Consider the following 21942-nt stretch of genomic DNA (forward strand, 5'->3'; position numbering starts at 1 on the left):
TTTTGTAAAGGGAGCTTCGGGAGCAGTGCCTTCGAGGTAATGAGGTAGAATGGCCGAGCCCCAGTGGCGCACCGACGGGGGGGGGGGGTTTCGGGGGTTGTAACCCCCCCTTGAGGCCGACTTAACCCCCCTCTTTTGTTTAACCCCTTTTCTTTTCTTGCGCATTTGAGTACTGCAACTAAGATGCAAGACGCGCAATCGTCTGCACACTCACAAAAAGCGCATTTTATGACAATTTCCTGTGAAGAAATTGAAGTTAGTGCTATTTAGATGGTATTGGCAAACTGTCAAGCCCCCCCTGGCAGAGATCCTGGGCACGCTACTGCCGAGCCCAAAGGCTGTACATTTTCTTCTCTGCAGGGTCCCACCCTTCCATGGCTTTCCGTGTCCAAGCCTGTTATTTGTCGCCCTTTCCGTAGTGCTGCGTCATCCTGGTTGAGTTTGGTCAAGTCTTCTGCATTCTTATCACAAAACACTTCGCTTCGTAGCACACCACAACAACCTTTGCACAAATGCCACAATCTCATCACAAAGGAAATCAGAAAGTGGCTCCTGGCTTCAAAAGAGGGTCTGGAACCGAGTTAATAGCTGTGCAGTATTTCTTAGAAAAATGTTTGCTAAGACCTTTGCATAAAGGGTCTTCCCGCTTAAAGCTGCAGCAAGTCATTTATGTCGCATCTGGGCGCCGTGCTGAAGCACCCTTCTCCAAAAGAAAAAAAAAGACTGCAAAGCAGTGAATTGTGCTTTGCACCCAAGGCATGAGTCCTGTAATGTCAGCCATCGATTCGCCAAGTGTCGGAGGAAGACGCAAGGTGCTATGCCCAAGGTTTCTTGGTGTTATTTCAGACCCTCAGTACTTGCAGAATGCTTAAAGTAGTAATGAATGTCTCAAGGAAGTTCTTTAGCATCTGAGCAAAATGCAGTCATCAACATTGACTAGATTTCAGTTTGCTTTTTGCTTCAGCCTTGTCTTGACACTCTTCATGACATTCGGACCATGACTGAAGAAGCACAGCAACTCCTTTCTTGGAAGCTCAGTTAGGGCATTCTGTGTGCACTCCACAATAATATTTCCAATGGTCCGGCCAAGGTTAAATGACTTCAAATGCTCAACAGCCTGCTGTATACTCTCGTAGAAATACATCACCAGCACATCCAACTGCTGCACACGCTATTCAGGCTTTAGTTTCATCTGTCAATAAAGAAAATATATTTCAATGGCATAACTCTGTGCACAGAAATTTTCTTGGTGGTGTTATCTGTCAGAGCCACCTCATTTTTAATTTTAAGCACTGAAGGCGAATATTAAGTCAAGCCGAAGCGATAGATTAGTGCTCGAGAATCTCTAGGGTGTCACTATTATCGCAAACAGAGCCTTAGTAATCGAGAAGTTGAGGTAAATGTAGGATGATTAAAGGCTCCCCTGGGACATTCAAGTACTGTAGCATTCACGCAAGAATGAGCCGTACACCAAGCAGTCTAGCAAGCAAATGACCCCGAGGCTTTATTGACTCGAATATATAGGCTTGGAAGCACTGGCGCCTACTAGTGACACATGCATAGACTACATCTTCCCTTTGTTCAGGAAACACAGTATGCGTAGCTCCACACAGTCAGTAGCTCAGTCTTCTTGGCCTCCGGATCCGTCTTCCAAATCTCGACACACGAATGAGTGAACTGGACTGGGATGAAGCCGGGAAAGTCAGGGTGGAAGTAATTACTTCCGATCCCACTGCGTGAGTTTCACTGCTTGACAGCTTCGTCTCGGGTTCTTCACCGATGACAGGTTCGGCAGGACTCCCGGACCCCGAGTCATTGCACACTGGGACGACGTGTAGCCGATTACGTTGAACGTTGAACCGGGGACGTTGAGCTGATCCTAGCACCATCGCATGACTGTTTATGTTACGCACCCAAACCTGCTCACCTGCTGGCGTTGTGTCTGAGCTGCATGCCTCTGGTTGAAGTCCCGTGCTTGCTTCATCCGATTCACTTAATCACTCCGGTTAAAAGACCGAGACGAGGGCCAGCCTGGGTCGAGCTGCTGTAACATCTTGGGAACTCTGTGGTTTGCAGGCGTCTGCTCATTAGAAGCTGTGCAGGGTTGACGTCGTTGGCACCAGGAGTGTCCCTGTAGGCGAGCAATGCCAAGAAAGGATCGACCGCTTTGTGCTCAACGGTCCACACTATCCTCTCCACCTCGCCATTGGAATGCGAGAAACGTGGGCTGCTGGTCACATGCCTGAACCTGTAAGCCTGCACAAAGGTAGAGAAGTCTTTGGAAGAGAACTGTGGACCGCTGTCATTGCTGACAACACTAGGGATGCCGCGGTGTGAATGAGATCGAGTATGGAACGCTGAAGAGTCGACGCCACCACAAAGCGGACCCCTTTCAGAAGTAGCCCCTTGCACATACTGAGGTCTCCATGATGCTGCCAGTGCTTCTTAACGTGAAGCAGCAGCCTTTAGTGCAGTATTCCAGCAGAAGGTTGCACTTGCCATCGTTGGCTTGGGCATGGCAGAGCACGAGGTCGCGGGATCGAATCCCGGCCCCGGCGGCCGCATTTCGATGTAGGCAAAATGCAAAAATGCCCGTGTGCTTGCGTTGTAGTGCACGTTAAGGAACCCCAGGTGGCCAAATTAATCCGGAGCCCTCCACTACGGCGTGCCTCATTATCAGAACTGGTTTTGGCACGTAAAACTGCAGAAAGCAAGAAGACATTCCGTTGGTGTGAGTGACCGCGATGCGAAGGCAACTGGTCGCCGCTCACCTGAAAGCTGCTCTTGTAACAGGACAGTGCCAAGACCAAATAAGCTGGCATCAACTGATATTGTTGTCTTGTATGCCACATTGTACGGAGCAACACAAAGTTCAGAGCAGAGCAATTCCCGAAGTCCACTCAGAATCCTTGAACAGCAAAGCTCGGATCGGTGCTGTCAATTCCTATATGCGAGGCAGGAAACGTCCGATGTGATTTACGAGGCCGAGGAGGCGACGGACACCTGTGAAATCTTGCGGAGCCGGCATGACATTTATCGCAGCGACCTTGTCTGGATCAGGAGAGATGCCCTCTGCGCTGGCAATGACACCAAGGAACTTCACACTGCTGGCTGCGAAGATGCACTTCTTGCGGTTTAGCGTGACCCCTGTGTTCGTCAGTCGATTCGGGACTTCTTGCAAGTGAAGGTTGTGTTCTGCGTGTGTCTTGCCGAAGACTAGAATATCATGTTCACAACACCTGCTTAGCCTTCCAGGATGCGCGACATCTGCAGCTGGAAATACTCCGGAGCAATTGCAATCCCAAATGGAAGCCGGAGAAAACAGTAATGACCGAATGGAGTTATAAATGTGGCGTCTCTTGCGACTCCGGAGCCAGCTTGACCTGGTGGAAGCTTGACGTGGCATCCAACTTTGAGAACAGTGGCCTCACCCAGCAGACCAAGGCATTGTTCGACCTTGGGCAACATATGGCGTTCCCGCAGAATGACTTTGTTAAGGCGGGCCAGATCCACGGAAAGCCCGTAGCCTCTGGTAGCCTTGGGGACCACAACCAGTCAGGCGCACCAGTCGGTAGGTGTGTCGATGAGACAAATCATGCCATCCCATTCCAGCTTGTCTAACTCCACCTTGACAGCGTCCTGAAGTGGTAGCGGCAGGCGTCTGGGAACACTCAATGAGAACGGTGTCGCACCATGTTTCAGCAGGATAGTGTACGCATCAGGAAGTGTTCCAGGTCCTTGGAAAAGACCTGGCTCGAGATGCAGCTCACCCGAGGGTGCCTCCGAGACGTGGTCTAGAAACTTGCAGACCCTCAGGGCTTGAATCGCCGGGAAGCCTAGCAGAGGAACTGTGTGTGCTGCAAATACGTAAAGTTGTTGCTTGACAGACTTGCCACCCCACGACAAAATAGCACTGTAGGTTCTAAGAACTGGTAGGACATAATTTCTCGGCCCCTTAAGTTCGCCCTCAAGCTCCTGTAGCTTGGCTGGAATGCCAGCAAACACTTGGTACAACCGAAACTTCGGTGCCGGAGTCCACCTTGAATGACAGGGCTCATCCATTGATGAGCACCTCAATGAACTTCGCATTTGGTCGACGGCCCTTGAAGCTCCACCGAACTGGTCGAAGGTTTCTGCTTCAGCTTTCCGCCTCCTTTTTTCTTCATGCAGACAACTTCAAGGTGACCACTCTTGGCGCAGAAGTTGCAGGACGTACAATGAGCTGGGCACTCCGAATGCGACGCTCGCCCACTGGACGGATGAAGATTGCCAGGCTTATCAACGGATGCTAGCTTCCCTTTGTGCATCCGAGTAGCATCGATAGCAAGCGAAGGCGATTCTTCCGAGTCACAAATTCTGTGTTCGTTATCCGTGTATTCGTGCTGGCGCGCTTGAGTTAACGCTCTTTGCAACATTAATTTCAGGCTTTGACAGAGTTGATCTGAAAGTTTCAGGTCGAGCAAACCAACTAAGCGATTTCAGACAAGCCTATCTTCAACAACAGACGATGAGTAGTTGCAACGCTTTACCAAGGTCTGGAGCGCAGTGAAATATGCATCGACGGTCTCACCCGAGTGCTGCGTCCGGCGGTGGAAGCGGGCAGACTTGTACAATTCTTTCAGTGGGTGAACAAAATGCTCGGTGAACGCCTTCTTGACAGCTGCTATATCGTTGGAACATGCACACACAAGTACTTGCCTGATGACGGAGGCATTCCTTATTTAAATTCTGTCACTAGTACTCAACCACTCATTGGTAAAAGCACCATTGTATTGCATTATGGGACAAAAGAAAAATGCTATTTGTCCAGTTCTGTTTCATTTTTAGAAAAAAACTCATTGACTGAGTTCTCTTCATTGAACAAAAAAGAACTCCATTGTTGCAGCAATTTAGAAATACCACCAGCAATGTGTGGAATAAGGATTATAAACAGGGATAAGGTGCCTCAGAAAGGCTGGCCAACGTTTCGATAGGAGGACCTATCTTCGTCAAAGGCGGCCTCGTCATCCTCGGCGGGTTAGTTTTAAAGGGTTAGTGGAGTGACGTCACGTCGATGTCCGCTGTGGCTGTCTGTAAAGGGAGAAACTGAAAAGGAAATGAGCGCCGGCGCTTGACTGGCTAGGCGCGGTTTCTAAGACGAGGGGACAAGAGCGGGAGAGCGAGAAAGTGGCAAAAAAAAATTATATTGAAAAAAAAAGAAAAAAAGACCGTCAGAGGGGGTTGGGGGAGCGAGAGGCGAGTGAGCGTTCGGAGGAGTCGTGGTCGGCGTGCGTTTGGGGTCCCTGAAGAGCCGGTCAGTGTGCAGGTCACAATACGAGTTGAAAGCATGACTTGAGTAGCGTAGCATCAAGGCATCGGGTAATTTTGTGGTTGACAGGGAGCAGCTTGGTCCGTCAAGGGACGTTAGCCTCACTAGTTCGCCCTAGGCGTCGTCGCGGCGGTATACAGAATTGGCGAGACCTTGTGTGGTCAAGGCGCCGAAAAAGGTATCCTGGCGTCTGGGATTTTGGACTGTCTCGGTGTGGATCTCGTGTGGAGAAAAAAAAAACAAAAAAAAGGAAAAAAAAAAGAAAACGCGCGTTTGAGAAAAAAAAAAAAAAAAAAACGGCGCAGGAGGGTGACAGTGTAGAACAAATATTTTTAAACCTGGGGGGGAGACAGGTGTACCTGGAAAAGCGCTCGTATGGTTGATCAATGCGTAAAAGCATGGAGGACGATAATCAATTGAGTGGTAGGGGAGATGCAGGGAAGAACTGGAAATGGAAGAATAGGTGAGGTCGAAAAAAAAAAAAAAAAACCCGGCACAGGTGAGTGACAGCGGAAGAAATATAATTTGAAACATGAACACTGAGGGGACAGGTGTACCTGGAAAAGCGTTCCTATGGTTTATCAATGAGTAAAAGCATGGAGGAGGATAATAAATTGAGTGGTAGGGGAGATGCAGTGAAGAACTGGAAATGGAAGAATAGGTGAGGTTGAGCATCGAGATCGAGGTTTAACTTGTTTTGCGCGTTTGTTAATGGTATAACAATTTAAGGTTTATGTTACTGCTTTTAGCGATTCTAAGTTGCCACGTGATAAATTCATCCCCGTGGGGTGCAGGCATTTAAACTTGTGTATGAGGTATGATTCTGTATATTTTCTCTCGCGAGGTGAACGAAAATTTGTTCGTAGTATATAGAGTCTTGCTTCATCAAATATATGGCCGTGCTCATTGAAGTGGCTGGCTACTGCTTTAGGTAAATTGTGTTTTGTATCTGCGCGATGGCCGTTGAGTCTCGTGTGCATTTCTTGTCCAGTCTCACCTATGTACTGCTTGTTACAAGTGGCACATTGTAGACAGTAGACTACGTTGCTTGACGTGCAGGTGAAATTCGCAGTTACCTTGTGAATGTAATCTGACGCTGTACTTTTTACTGTAGTAGTAGATTGAATATGTTTGCATGTGGAACACCTGGAGCGGCCACAGGGACCGGATGTTGGCTTCGTCTTTGTCCTTAGTTTGGCGTGTACCAGAATGTCCTTGAAATTACTGTTCCGTCTGTAGGCTACTCTGGGCGGGTCGGGAAAGATCTTATTAAGTTTCTGGTTGCTGGTGAGAATTGGGTGGTATTTCCTGAGGATATTGTTCACGTTGGGGAGTGCGTTTGAGAATTTAGTAGTAAGAAGAGGCGTTGTTGTCCTTGTGATCTTAGGGCGGGGTTTGAGGACCTTGGCTCGATCAAGCTTGGTTGCAGCGGTGTAGGCTTTCTGAAGGGCAGTGTTCGGGTAGTTCCTGCTTGATAGGGTTTCCTTAAGGTGATCGAGTCTGTCTATGTAGTCATGGTTTTCAACGCAAATGCGACGAAGTCGTGTGGCTTGGCCTTTAAAGATACCTTGTTTGCAATGTCTGGGATGTTGGCTTGTATAGTCTAGGTACTGTTGTTTATCAAAAGGTTTTCTATACAGCGTTGTCTTTAGTGTCCCATTATCAATATATATTGTTGTGTCCAGAAAGTTTATGCGCTCATTTGAAGATTCCGATGTGAATTTTATTGTTGTGTGAAAAGAATTTAGGAAAGTTACAAATTTATCTAAACTTTCCTGACCATGTTCCCATATTATGAATATATCGTCTATGTATCGTAGGTATGTGTGGGGCTTGTGCGTGCAACGAGATACCTCATACACAAGTTTAAATGCCTGCACCCCACGGGGATGAATTTATCACGTGGCAACTTAGAATCGCTAAAAGCAGTAACATAAACCTTAAATTGTTATACCATTAACAAACGCGCAAAACAAGTTAAACCTCGATCTCGATGCTCAACCTCACCTATTCTTCCATTTCCAGTTCTTCACTGCATCTCCCCTACCACTCAATTTATTATCCTCCTCCATGCTTTTACTCATTGATAAACCATAGGAACGCTTTTCCAGGTACACCTGTCCCCTCAGTGTTCATGTTTCAAATTATATTTCTTCCGCTGTCACTCACCTGTGCCGGTTTTTTTTTTTTTTTCGACCTCACCTATTCTTCCATTTCCAGTTCTTCCCTGCATCTCCCCTACCACTCAATTGATTATCGTCCTCCATGCTTTTACGCATTGATCAACCATACGAGCGCTTTTCCAGGTACACCTGTCTCCCCCCCAGGTTTAAAAATATTTGTTCTACACTGTCACCCTCCTGCGCCGGTTTTTTTTTTTTCTCAAACGCGCGTTTTCTTTTTTTTTCCTTTTTTTGTTTTTTTTTCTCCACACGAGATCCACACCGAGACAGTCCAAAATCCCAGACGCCAGGATACCTTTTTCGGCGCCTTGACCACACAAGGTCTCGCCAATTCTGTATACCGCCGCGACGACGCCTAGGGCGAACTAGTGAGGCTAACGTCCCTTGACGGACCAAGCTGCTCCCTGTCAACCACAAAATTACCCGATGCCTTGATGCTACGCTACTCGAGTCATGCTTTCAACTCGTATTGTGACCTGCACACTGACCGGCTCTTCAGGGACCCCAAACGCACGCCGACCACGACTCCTCCGAACGCTCACTCGCCTCTCGCTCCCCCAACCCCCTCTGACGTTTTTTTTTTTTTTTTAATATAATTTTTTTTGCCACTTTCTCGCTCTCCCGCTCTTGTCCCCTCGTCTTAGAAACCGCGCCTAGCCAGTCAAGCGCCGGCACTCATTTCCTTTTCAGTTTCTCCCTTTACAGACAGCCACAGCGGACATCGACGTGACGTCGCTCCACTAACCCTTTAAAACTAACCCGCCGAGGATGACGAGGCCGCCTTTGACGAAGATAGGTCCTCCTATCGAAACGTTGGCCAGCCTTTCTGAGGCACCTTATCCCTGTTTATAATCCTTATTCCTCGTGTGCTACTCCATTAGTCAGCCATCTTTTTTTGATTTTGGATCACCAGCAATGTGTGTAAGACAAGCCAACGTCTCGACTCTGCGTCGCTCGTGCTTTGGCATTCTAGTATTTTCGTTATCATGTAGTGCTGCGCTGGTTTTGCTACCTCGCAAAACTCCCACGAACTGCAAATAGCAGAGAATTCCACTTCCATTTGATGTCAAAATGGTCCATGCCACTTGACCAAAAGCAGCTGCAGTGGTGAATCCACCTCTCTGGCTCGGTTTCTCCATGGCTGCTCGTTTGCGTTTAGTGCAAAAAACCGTGCCGCCGTTTGTCGGGCGTCGTTTTGCTCACCGACGGCAGCAAAGGGCGTATGCTACGTCACCGCTCCCTGGTTAGGTGGCGGGAGATTTGAATTGTGATAAAGGTATTCAGACTCTTGAAATGCAATTTTATCGTTAACTAAGTCTTTTGTGGGCACGAAACAAGCATTCCAATGTTTCTGGAATGGTATTTATACAGACCATGTCGACTTAGTATTTGCCTTTAGTGCCCCTTTAAGTAATATGCAAAGCACTAATTACAAAACATCTGTAGTTTTTTTTATGTAATATGCAAAGCACTAGTTGACCAAACATCTGTAAGGGGGTTGTTAAACAATATGCAAAGCACTAATTGACAAAACATCAGTAAAGGGTTGAGCAGCCCTGCCTGTGGGCAGCTAGTCTGTGCGCTCATTTTAGACTTAGTGCCCATCAGTACAGATTTGTTGTCGAAATCTGCATAAATATGGCAACTTTCTCTTAGATTTATATTTGGAAAGATGCTTTTAATTATTCATATAGGCGTGCTTCTTTGTTTTTTCTCTTACACTATTTATTACTGACAAATACTCATGTTCACTATTGAGGCTATAGGCTGTAGCCACAACGGCTTGGGAAGCTCTCTGCCAAGTTTCTCAGCATGGTCAATTGAAGACTGCTTTTGGGCATAGTCACTTGGTCAGGAGCTCGCCGCCTATAGCATAAATTCACTCATGTCAAGCTTCATGCTTGAAAGACAGTGGACAGTATCTGACTTTACTGCTGGTTCATAATGCAGGCTAAACTGGGCTGCAGTATTCTGCAGCTACTCAAACAGCTATTGTGTTTTCTTATTTGGAATACTTTAGATTCTTTGTTAATTTTGTAAGAATTAACATAATTTAAACCTTGCAGTATTTAAGATGAAAAAAAATACTTGGCATTCCATTTCGGAGCTGTCGAAGATGTTCTGTCGCTAGAGACAGGCATGGTAGGGCTGGACCACCGTGGAAGAATACCTTTAGGTGAGCGAATGACGCCACCAGCCGTACCGCACCAACGCTCTGTTTTCAAAGCGCGCCACCGGTGGCGCTCTGAAGTGAGGCCCTGAGTGCTCTGGCGGCGCCTGAAAGCAGACGGTGGATGCGCGATTTGTCGCGCTGGCTCCTGTTCCAATATTAGCTGACAACTTCAGCTAATATTGCCTGTCCGAATTACATCAAAGATGTGTTCACTGACAGCTCTTATATGTCTAGTTAAAAGAACACCGGGCTAGGCAAATTAACTGTATCGTCGCTGCTTTAACCTGTGTTAAAAAGCAGCATGTACAAGTTCCGCTCAAAATTTTACGGGACGCATGTTTTCAGAAAAGTGTTTATTGTAGCTCAACAATTAAACTGTGTCAATTGTGTGGTATTGCTACAAGCAGATAGAGCATGCCAGACCCCTCATGCCCAAACCACTCATACCCTGACACATTCTAGGTAGCTGAACTATGCAGCAAATAAGTTCCTTTCCGAACACTCGCGTCTCTCAAAATTTTTAGCGTGATAGTACATAGTTACAGTGGGCGCTTTGGTTTTATTTACATTGCATGTGAAATACTATAACGACAAATCACCGAAAAGGCTTTATATGTTTCGTGTATGTCTTAAAGAGGAACAATCAAAAGTGTGCGTGGCATGAGCTGACGCCAGTTTCAACGAAGCAATTCCGTGGTCCTTTATCTGTTCTGTGTCCAGCTGATTGAATGTGTGAGCATGTTTTCAAGCAGCGTAATTACCCCATGCAGCATTGGTAGAGAAATTGATGCGTCAGGTGCTTTATGTAACCACCAAGAAGGTATGTACAGTCTCAGGCAAAACATCCTCACGAGACCTCATTTCTCATGTTTATGAATAAGTAAAACAAGGCTGCCTTTATTTATTCGACCACATACAATCAAAACACTCAGAACATACAATGCAAAGTGATGCTTTTTACTCACTGAAGTAGAAAGAAAACACTGACACAAGTTTCTAGCTTACGACAAATAAAATGTTGAAATTGTTCACCGCTGATTTCAGATGCATGAGCTCAAACAAGCTTAGACATCTTGCGCAAATCCTGGCTTTCCTTTTCATTCTTAGACTTTGACTGCCGGCAGTATTGATGCATACACAGACAAATGTAGTAGTGCAGTAACTTGGCCAATATATCTTCTTTGTGGAGATTGCAGGGGAATGTAAATTCAAAATGGAACCAGCACAGCATCTGTAGTCTTATCATACACATCCTTCTGGTGTGCATAATTTGCAAACTCTTGCTCAGTGTACCTTGCTCAGTGTACCTAAAGAGCATTTGGATGCGTTAGTCTTCCTCTCGTCTTGCAGTTAACAAGGTCAGCTTCAGCTGCGTTTCAGAAGCCTTTGTGTCCTTTAAGTGCTTCTTTGCAAACAATGCATAATGTTTGATTGACTAGCCTCCGTGTGACGAATCGGGTGACATAATAGATGATGCAGTCAACAACAGTTGCATTGCAGTAATCGTTCTCGAATATTTCTTTACACACCCAGTTTTTTTCGCTGCTCAGACCATCGAGCTTATGTGTCAGCTGTTTCAGCTTTTTGGCCGTTCAGCCGCTGAACTCTTGTATATGCCTCTAAGGTTGGCCAAAGTCACAAAAACAGATTAGCTGCTTTCAGCAGCTTTGCAGTTCCCAAACTGTGGTGGCTTCAGTAATGAATACAGTGAAAGCATTCGATAAAGTTGCAAAAATGTCGGAAATGTAGGATGTTCATTCTGGCCTCCTGTTTGCCTTATTATCCCAAAAAAGCACTCCAGAGGGTCTTGATTCATCTTAGAGGAGAGGACATATTTGAAATTGCATTCTGTCAAGAGGTAAGCTGACAGCTCTTGCACTGACTTCAATGTCACTCGCAATCCCTCTGCAGTTAACTGGGTCAGGGAAAAAGTCTTTGGCGCCATCACCAACTTGTTCCCACTTGCTGAGCCACCTGGAGGCATTCTCCGTTACTACGAAGTCCTTGCATCCAAGAGTGAGGCCTTCTCCTGGGAAGTGCCGGTTAAGGGCATCAAATAGGTCAAGAAAAAGTGTAAGAATGACAGTTTGCATTATAAAGCCGAGCTGTACCTCTGCATGATAAAACTGTATGCCTTTCGCGACAGAATTGCTGAAAACTTGAGTGGCGAGTTTCACTCTCATTTTCAGCATATTCGACGGGTTAACATGGTTGTATGTCAACCTTGGGCATACTCTGAGTTCAGCAGCATGCTTTGTGTCTGCCACATACAGAGCATCGTAGCAGGACAATTTTATGAATCGACCTTGTCTTTTCAAAATTTTCTTCTCGTTAAGATGATTTAGAATGCATTTAAAAAGATGAGAAATAGCTGACAGGACATACACTTTTCTAGATGCATCCAGTGGATGCTCAAATGCATTTGTAACATTTCCCAATGCACCGCTAACCCCGCGCTGTCTCTACATAGCGCAATTAGTTGAAGAACCATCGCACACACCACCATCAACAATAAGACCAGCACACTCTAAGTGCACAATGCATTGGAGGAGTAGTTGTGCAAGAAGAGTGCCTTTTGTGGGTCCTTTTGAAGCAAAAACAGCTACCGGCTGTAAGTAGCTCTCCCCAAGTGGCGAAAAAGCACAGATGAGACCATGGTCAGCCAGGTCATTGCATTGGACACTCTGCTCTCCATAATCATCACGACCAGCACAGGTAATAGTTTCAGAGTAGAGAGCCAGCTCTTTTCTGACGTGTATCTCGTCGAAAGTATTCCCCTTTTTAAAATGGTATTTTTTTTGGAAATTTTCATTTTGAAAGCTTTGAAAGTGTCTTTATCAAAGCCACATTTGAGACCAACCATACTAATGTATGGTTGATAAGAACAGCTAAGTGCTCAAGGTGTGTCTCAAATGTAGGCGAAAATACGAGAACGTTGTCTAGGTAGCAGAGGCATGTTGACAATTTGAACCCTTGAAGCAAAGAGTCCATATTACGTTCGAACGTTTCTGGGGCGTTGCATAGACCGAATGGTATAACTTAGACCTGATATAGACCATCAGGGATGATGAACGCGGTCTTCTCTTGGTCCTTTTCATCCACAGAAATTTGCCAATTACCAGATCGAAGGTCTATTGATGAAAAGTAGTTGGCACCGTGGAGACAATCGAGGACATCGTCAATGTGAGGCAAGGGGTAGACGTATTTTTGGGTCATTCGGTTTAGATGACGATAATATATGCAGAAATGCCCCATACCATCCTTCTTTTTAACAAGCACAACAGGCGACGCCCAAGGGCTCGACGAGGGTTCAACAATGCCTTTGGCAAGCATCTTGTTCACTTCATCTTGAGTAACCTTACGTTCTGATGCAGAAACTCAATATGGGTGGCGATGAATAGGATTGGCCTGACCAGTATTTGTGTGATACTTAACAGTTGAAGTCTGGCCCAATTGTCCATTGTTGAGGTCGAATATGTCGTGGTAGGAAACCAAAAGGCGACACAGAGCTGCTGCTTGTTCAGGCAATAAGTCCGCAGTAATCATGGCACTAAATGTTGCGTCAGGGCAAAGAGCATCCTGTGGACATGAAGAATAGGAGCAGACGTCTACAAATAACGCCGTGACGTGGTCATCTCTTATAGCACGCAGCGTTGCAACCGATATGCCTTGGGGTAGAACTTGCTTTGTTAAGCCAAAATTAACGGGGAGACATGTCCAGTTATCGGCGACGGTTACGACGGAGTGAGGCACAGTGATATTGTACATCAAAAGGACATCAAGAACAGGTATGGCGATGTAGTCACCATCGGGCACAGGGAAAGATGGCAGCATATCGACGAAAGTCAAGGCTTTGGGTGGCAGGTGGACGAAGGCAGTCGTATGAAAGTTGCTCGGCATGAATATGTGCGAGCAGAGGCAGTTCAAGGCAAAGAGTACCAGCAGAACAGTCGATCATAGCTGAATGCGCGGTAAGAAAGTCTAGTCCAAGGATTAGGTCATGGGGACAATTGGTCAGCACTGTAAAAAGAACTGGAACGTTGGCGGTCGGCAATACTTATATGGGAAGTACACATTCCAGTGACGGCAACAGTGCTGCCATCGGCGATGGGTATGGCTCGTGTAGTAGCAGGCGTGGCAACCTTCTTAAGTTGATGATGGAGGTTAGAACTCATTATGGACACCTGGGCTCCAGTATCTATTAACGCTGTCAAAGGGACACCGTTGGCGTGAACATCAAGTAAGTTCTGGTTTGTTGGGAGCGTCAAAGGAGGATTTCGACACGATGAAGAAAGTACAGCACCACCCCCAGGAGCTGCATGGTCTAGTTTTCCGGAAAGTCCGGGAGGGGCCATAATTGGTCGGCCGCGAATAGCGGTGTTGCTGGGGTGACGGGGACCGACGGGCGCTAAGGTGACGGCGAGCGAGCAGGATGACTGTCATCGACCGATACGTCAGAGGTAGCAGGCATACGGCGAGGCGAGTAGTGGCGAGGGTCAGCATATGGGTTAGGAGACGGGGAAAAATAGCTCGAATACGGGGACGTCCAGGTCGTGCGGTAGTGGCGAGCGACGTGGCCACTTCGGAGGCAACGGAAGCAGATTGGCTTGTCCGGAGTTCTCCACTCTGTAGGGTTGTGGTATCTGGGAGGGGAATACAGATCGCTGCGAGGCACAGCTGTCGGCACCGGTCTGGCGTCGGGTCGGGAGATGGAGCAGGCAGCAGAAAAACCGAGGTTGGCAAATTCTTGCCGCACAACTGCCTGAATGAGGGAGATCGCCGGTGCTGGTCGGTCAATGGTGGGATGAAGTGGGCGTGGATTGAACGGGGCAGGACTTGTAGCCTCGAGCTCGCGGCGAACAATACGTGTGACATTCTCATTGATGGGGGGTGAAGCGGTAAGGTCGACGCAAGATCGACGCAAGGCGGCAAAGAGCGAGCATGTCTTGTATGTAGGAGAAATACGATTCAGTAGAAGACTGAACTCAGGGTAGCAAGCTCTTTTCTAGCACCCAGGTGCCGACTGGTCGGATTTTAAAAGAGGTCGGCTCAGCTCCTGGATAGCATCCCAGCTAGAGATCTCGTCGTCGTGTGTCCAGAACCAGACATGAGGGGTTCCGCCCAAGTAGAATAGAACATTCGCTATCATAATGGTAGGTTTCCAGCGGTTGTTTCGGCTAACACGGTCATACATGCTGAGCCAGTCCTAAACATCGACATTATCTTGGCTGTAGAATATGCCAGGATCGCAGGGATTGGTAAGTGTGACGTACGCTGTTGTTGGGGTCGCAGAAGTAGAAGCAGACGAGGTGTCACTGGAGCCTTGGTGGAAAGCAAGACGGTGCGGCCACTGCGGAGCTCCATGGCCAGGATGGGGAATGGCACTCTCCACCAAAATGTTATGCGAATGAAGGATTAGGAACTGAAGACTATTTACAAAGGATAACTGCAGTGCTGGCCGGTTCAACCGACAGCTCGAGAGCCATAAGCAGTTCGTAGTCGTCGGTGCACCCACGTGCATCGTCCACAAGAAACATGCAATATGCATGTATCAATATCATGGTGTTTCTGTCTGAACCAGATTGATGAGGAAAGTGTTGGCATTTCGATAGGGCTGTGGAAGCTCATTGATGTATAGCTGAATGGGCCAGACGAATGCAATAGAAGACTTATACAGTGGGCTACCATCTGTACTTACGGTTCATGTAAGGTCACTCCATTTCATTACTCCCCTCTGGTGAATACCTCGACAAATGGCACCATTGGCTGTCACTACATTCTCTGAAGCAGTCATCTCTTAGCATTGTGAGGCTGTTGCAAGCACGTCCATCACTCTTGCAGTTACATGGTGAAACTGTTCCCCAATGTCCATAATGACAAAAAAAGCATCCTTTCATTTTAACTTTACGCACATCAGCCACTAGCTGGCATATAGTGCAGGAGAGCCAGCTCTTGTCTTCACTCATTTTAAGAAGTGACATACATACTTCGCAGTAGTGGTGTTTCCGAACTATCTTTTCACATTTGGGAGCCCAAAGCTGCCGGAACAGATATTTTGGTCATGGAAGGCCAGATTCCTTATGTTCAAACAAGGCATCAAATAATTTCAGCAAATTGTCCACAGCTGCCCACGTGAGCCAATGCGCCACAACAAACGACATTACGACTGTTGTTGAGAAACATGCCACTGTTGTTGAGAAACAGAGGAGTGTTTTGTCTCCAAAGTCCTGAATACATTGAGCTAGTAGCTCTATGTCGCGAAACTGCGGCACAGGCCCACTGGTGGGGTCACATTCTCCTTCGACATGGTCACTGTCACTGCTGCAGCCATGCTCGCTCGCTGCATCCTATTGTACATCATTGAAAAAGCTTTCAATGGAGCTGCTGGCTTGACTTGCAGTTCCTGGCGGCTTTGTGTAGCTTAAGTTTGCTAGGGCACTGTCGTCGGATGAGGGACTAGCAGCAACTGCGCTGTTCTCTAGCTGGCCATTCTCGTCCCTGTTGGCTGTGTCTGCAGTGCCAGCAGTGTCAAGAGGAACGGTGGCAGTCAAAGGCTGTGGAGGTGCTTGGTGTGACGGGCCATTGCTGATTGTACCACAACGTGGAGCACGGAACTCTTAAGGCGAAAGCCTTAGGTGTCCATGTTGGCGGTGCCCTTGGCTGTGGCCTTGGCGGAACTGCGCCATGACGAAAAATGGCCGACGCCGCAAAAAATGTTCAGATTGATGTCACATTTCTCAGGGAGGTTCCTGTAAACAAAGTAAATTATTAGTGGCTTTGAAAAGAAAATTTGGTACATTTCGGTCTGGGTGGGAATCGAACCCGGACCTCCGCTGTCAAGGCGAGCATCCTTCCCTGAAGCCACAGCTACTCCACGGTTCTGGCTTGCTAAAGGTGTGCCTAGTGCGTGTGTGATTGCACGCGTCATGTCGCAGCCATCGCACTGACTAATGATGCGGCCTTGTGCGTGCTTTAACGTGCTGCACTTTAGGCACTACATTAAAGGGCCCCTAAACCACCCAGAGGTCGAAATTTAGTTGTGGTGTTGCAGTTGTGCACGAGTCTACAACGAACACGTAGCCGCGAGAATTTTTCGAAATGGTGCCGTAATAGCGGAGTTACACGCGTTTGATGATCGAAAAACGGCCCTCGCTCGTTTCGCTCTTTCCTTCGCTTCTCTCCTCGTCGGCTGGTCTCCCCTCCTCGCCGAGTGCTGCTCGAAATGTCACGTGACATACGTCATCGCCAACGCGCTTCTCAAAACACTGCCTATTTCTGGTTAAGGCACGTCCACGCTAGCCATGCTAGCGGCACATATACGGACGACGAACCGGCCTCCTGTCTGCCGCGCGAGAGGTGTCCAAAGTAGACGGCAGTTCGGCCGGCGCCCCGCCCGCTGCACCATGAACGGGCCAATCGACGACCGCGAAGTTGCGCGCCTCCGCCACCGGCAACGAAAACATCGGCTGCTGCTGAGCGCACGGCTACCGACGGGAGACGACCGGCTCGGCTGTGCTCGCATCGCAGCCGACGGCGCCGCTAATATCAGCGTATTTTTCATCTTTGTGTACAATTATTGCGAAGAGCGATAACAACGATAAGAAAATATTGCGGCTTGTGAGCGTCGGTAATTCATTTCGAAGCGCTGTCCGCTTTAGCTTTGAAGGGAACCGGAAAAGGCTTAGCGACGATATCTGCGCCGTCGACCCATCAGCGGCGGTGAGGCTGCCGCACAAATGAGTCCCGGTCTCATCCTCTCTACGTACGGCAAGGAAATCTCGTCGCTCGCGAGCAAAACCGCTGTCGAACGGCGGCCCGCGAATGGCAAATGGCGTGCGGCGAGTTAGCGTGCCGGTAACGTGGACGTGGACTCGGCGCTTCTCGGCTACCCGTTGTTGCTGCGGTGCCGGCGCGTGTTATGCGAAGCGTGCCGCAACAGACCCTGTGTTGCGCGCACGTCTGGAAAGGGCAACACTATCGCACTCTCTACGCGCAGCTAATCAGACCACTAAGCATGACTGTGTTGGAACACGAGCGATCTGGCACTTGCGTTGCGGGCTGTAAATAGCGATGCGCAAGCGCGCACAAGCGAGCAACACGGCGAGGACGAGCAGGGAGCGCGCGTACCTGCTAGCAGACAAACCGGAAGTCGTAGGTTCTTGTTCGACCAATGGACATCGTTTCCACCGTTGACATCACCAGATTCCCCCTGCTGACGTCGTGACGACCGCTGGGGTTCCGGAAAGGCGAGGGGAGGAGGACGGCATCGTTCTTTTGGTTTTGTGGCGCGCCCGCGGCGTGTAGCGCTGCAGCGTTTGGCATCGTTGATCGTGATTGCATTCTGAACTCGATGCGCGTGTTTACTTGAAATGTTCAAAAAATATCTGAGGTGGTTTAGGGGCCCTTTAAGTGTTCATATGTGGCGTTCAGAAGGTCGCCTTAGCGCCACATGAGTACTTCTCATGCAAGCTCATGCAAGCTCATGCAAGCTTCATCATACATGCTTCATAACAAGCTGCACTACTTCTATTGCAGCTTGTTATGCCTTGCAAGAAGTCTAGCCCTGATTGTATAACTTCATGTACATATTACCAAATGTGCAGCAGGCTTTCGCCTTATGTTACAAGAGTGTAACACCTGCCAAACTTTTTTCTTTAGTTTAGCATCCAGGAAATAATTGAGAGACTTTGGACAGCGGTGAGGGTAGAGGCCCACTAGCTTATTTATTTATTCAAAATACCTTACAGGCCCGAAGAATGGGCATTGGGGAAGTGGAGCTACAAAATTTTACATAGTATAAAGAGCATACAATTCTGCAGAATATAAGAGCACTTTGTTAATAATAATACAAAGAAGAATCAAGTTTACACAAACTCTAAAATCCTCAGATCAAAAAAAGAAAAAAAAAATACATACAAGAAGCAAAGCAGACAAGAAGTTATTTAAAGTAAGAAATGCATGTTTATGTCGTGACGGAATTTTTCTTCATTAGCTTCAGCTACCAGGATATCGGGAAGGTCGTTCTACACACGTGGAAGCGCAGATGAGTTAAAAGCATCTGTTTTACCATAGATGCACGTGAAAGAAAGATGATTATGTAATCTTCGTGAGGTGAATGGAGAGACTTGCAGAGCTAATGGTGACGGCCTTGGTTCGTGAACGTACTTGTGAAACAGCAATAAAAGTACTACATCACTATGAGTGTTCAAAGAAGGAATTGATATTGTTTTTAATTTGCGTTATGCTTTTGTTGTAGTTGTCATTTTATGAGATGGATCGAGCGGCTCTATTCTGAACTGATTCTAGCATAGTGGTTAAATAAATGTAATGAGGGGATCATACTGAAGAAACAAATTCAAGTTTTGGGCGAAGAAATGTAAGATAAGCTAATGTGCAGACATTAGTCGGCGCCTTACAGAGGTTCAGACGTAAATATCCCAAAGACCGGGAGGCATTTCCGCAGATGTTAAGTGTAGTCCAGGAAAGGTTTGATGTCAGGGTTATGCCTAGATGTTTGAAAGATATAACTACAGACACAGGATTCTTATTAATGTTGTATGAAAAGTTTGAAAGGAAATGTTTGCGAGTGAAAGACATTATATTTATGTGGATTTAAAAAGGTGAAGATCATTTTGAATTTTTACGTGGTCACCAGTACTAGCAATTACTCAGTAAATTATACAATTGTCAGCGAAAATCTGCAGATGAGAAGATAAGTTATTCAGTAAGTCGTTAATATATATCAGAAAAAGTAGTGGACCGAGGGCACTGCCCTGTGGCACACCAACTGATCTCTCTCTGAACTGATCTCTTTGTTGTTGCTTCATCAGAAACTCTTTCAAGTAGGGTCGTGAAGACCAGTGTCAGACTCCTGGTGCTTGCAGTGGAGGGGGGCCTAACTTCTTTACTTGTGAGGGGACCTGGTAGTTGCATACTTCACAAGCTTCAAAAACTTGTCAGAATATGTCCGGTCAAAAAAACGTCCGGATTGGTGACCCTTCACCATGAGGAGGTCGCCGAAAGTCTTGTTGGAAAGCGAATACCGGAATTCGTTTCTCGTCTTGTTAACCGTGCTAAACATCTGTTCACATTCAGCATTGCTGTGGGGAATGGCAAGTAGTTGCAGCATCACCTTTGCTACTCTGCCAAACTTCACTCTTCCGTCAAAGCTAGTAATTCTTCCCACTTCTGACCACTGAACATCAATCCTCTCTTCATTTAGGATTTTCTAGAACCATCATGTGCCTGCAGCTCTGCAAAATATACTTCCAGGGCATCCAAGGCCTCTTCTCTCGAATCTTTCTTCGCCTGGCACAGAAGTTGTGGGAAGGTTTCAATTAAGAAGCTAAGGCTCTTGAAGGATGCGCTGCTCAAAAACTTCAAATTGACGACTTCTGTTTTCTTCAAGCGTTCATCTTCCATTGGAAATTTATGCCGTATGTAGTCACATGCCACAGCAAAGTACTGCCGAGCAGCAGAAAAAAAAACTGCTGCTTGTCACTTGGAGGCAGCCCCTCCACAGCAGACAATGTGCAGGACCAGATCTTCATTGGCTTTTTGGTTCTTTAGATCTTGGTAGGGAACCTCCAATGGTGAATAGCAGCCGTTCATGGCAGAGGGGTTGACAAACCTAGCCATAAGGCCCCTTAGGAGCTGCACCAAAATGGACTGGAGCAGATGAACTTGAGGTGCCTGGGATTGAAGTTGGCAGTTGACTTTTTCAAAAACAGGGATCACACTCTTCAAGAAAAGGCCATATGCCAAGTTGACGTCGGATGTCAGGAAGTAGAACAGTTCCTCATGGGTTAAGCTGGCATGTCAAGTGTCCTTGGATGAAAGCTTCACTCTCTTTGCCAGGGTTGCATCCATCTTGCCTCTTGGCCTCTTCCATTTTGGCAATCTTGCTCGACTTCATCCTGCTCAGTCTTCTCCCATTGCTGTGGCCCCCTTGGGGATCTGGTACGGCCTGCATGTGTTGAAGTGTCACATATATAACTTCAATGCAAATTATAATTTATATCATGCCAGGCAATTTGCAGTGGGTAAAAAGGTTCCTGTCTCCGCTCCCGTTTTGGGCCTCTTCAATAAATAAATTATTTTTTTAGAAAGAAAGAAAACTGGTGCGATAGTACCTCATTCTCCCAGCACCAACGTTACTAGATCGCACGGCACAGCAGCCCAATTATGAGACTGCATCACCTTTGGAGTGAACCAAGCTTACCTTGTAGCACCCGTGGGGCCGTTTTCGAGATAAGCCCAGAGCATAATGGGCTTGGTTTTAAAACACTTTTCTTGCCTGCCTGAGATAAGTTTTAAGCATGCTCAAGCCTTGGGAGATGCCGTAACCATTTATGGATGAGGGTTGGCTGCAAATAACACAATACTTTATATATATATATATGTTTTTCGGTATATTGAGTGCAGAGTTTCTGGTTTGTTTTTGGCAAACAACACGGCAAGTGTCATTTGTTGGTTTAGAGCAGGACCACAGGACAAGAAAGAACTTGGCACGTAACTTGATTGCCGTCTTTTGAAGCTACAGTCAGAGGGGGAAGACCAGTAGAATTCCTACTGAAGTGGTTTAAAGCCTGGTTCACCTGTTGCGATTTTCATCCCAGTCGTAGTGTCGACCCCCCACACCCCTTTTCGAGTGCGACCACCAGGCATGGTTGGTCGCACTGGTCATGCAATTTTTTGTCGAAGTTACGTCGAGAGGTATTTCACGATTTGTTTTGGAAAATGGTGTCTCACTCAACAGGTGCTATGCGCAGAGCTGTGGATTGCCGAATCCGGTATGTATGCGAAGGGAGAGAAAAAAAACTTATACTGCAGATTCTATTTTCCCATTTCCATGTGTTCATTGACATGCTACGTAGTAAATGAAGTGCATTTTCACGTTTTGCTTGTATTATGCTATAGACAAACCTTTGTGAGTTACCAGTACTGCAAGTTATTCGATCTCCATGAGACGAAATGGCCTTTTGGGGTTGTAACAATTTTCTTTACTGTTGAGTAGCATACAAAAATGCATACAGTTTAAATCGTGCAGTTTAAGTAATTGCAACCTCTGAAAGGGCAAATGAAAGACAGCAAAGTACCTGAAGTTTCAATGTTAAGCTGAACGCACGACGTTTAGTTGCATTCTTTTCCTGTCAGTTTTCCTGTCATGCGTAAGTTTCCGGGTGCATCTTGAAAGGTTATCTTACCTCACTTACTTGTTAAATTCGACATGCCAAATGTGCTGGCTATCATAATGAATCATCATATTCATCATCATA

Source organism: Dermacentor silvarum, chromosome 4 (genome assembly GCF_013339745.2).
Source record: "Dermacentor silvarum isolate Dsil-2018 chromosome 4, BIME_Dsil_1.4, whole genome shotgun sequence".
Lineage (NCBI taxonomy): Eukaryota > Metazoa > Arthropoda > Arachnida > Ixodida > Ixodidae > Dermacentor > Dermacentor silvarum.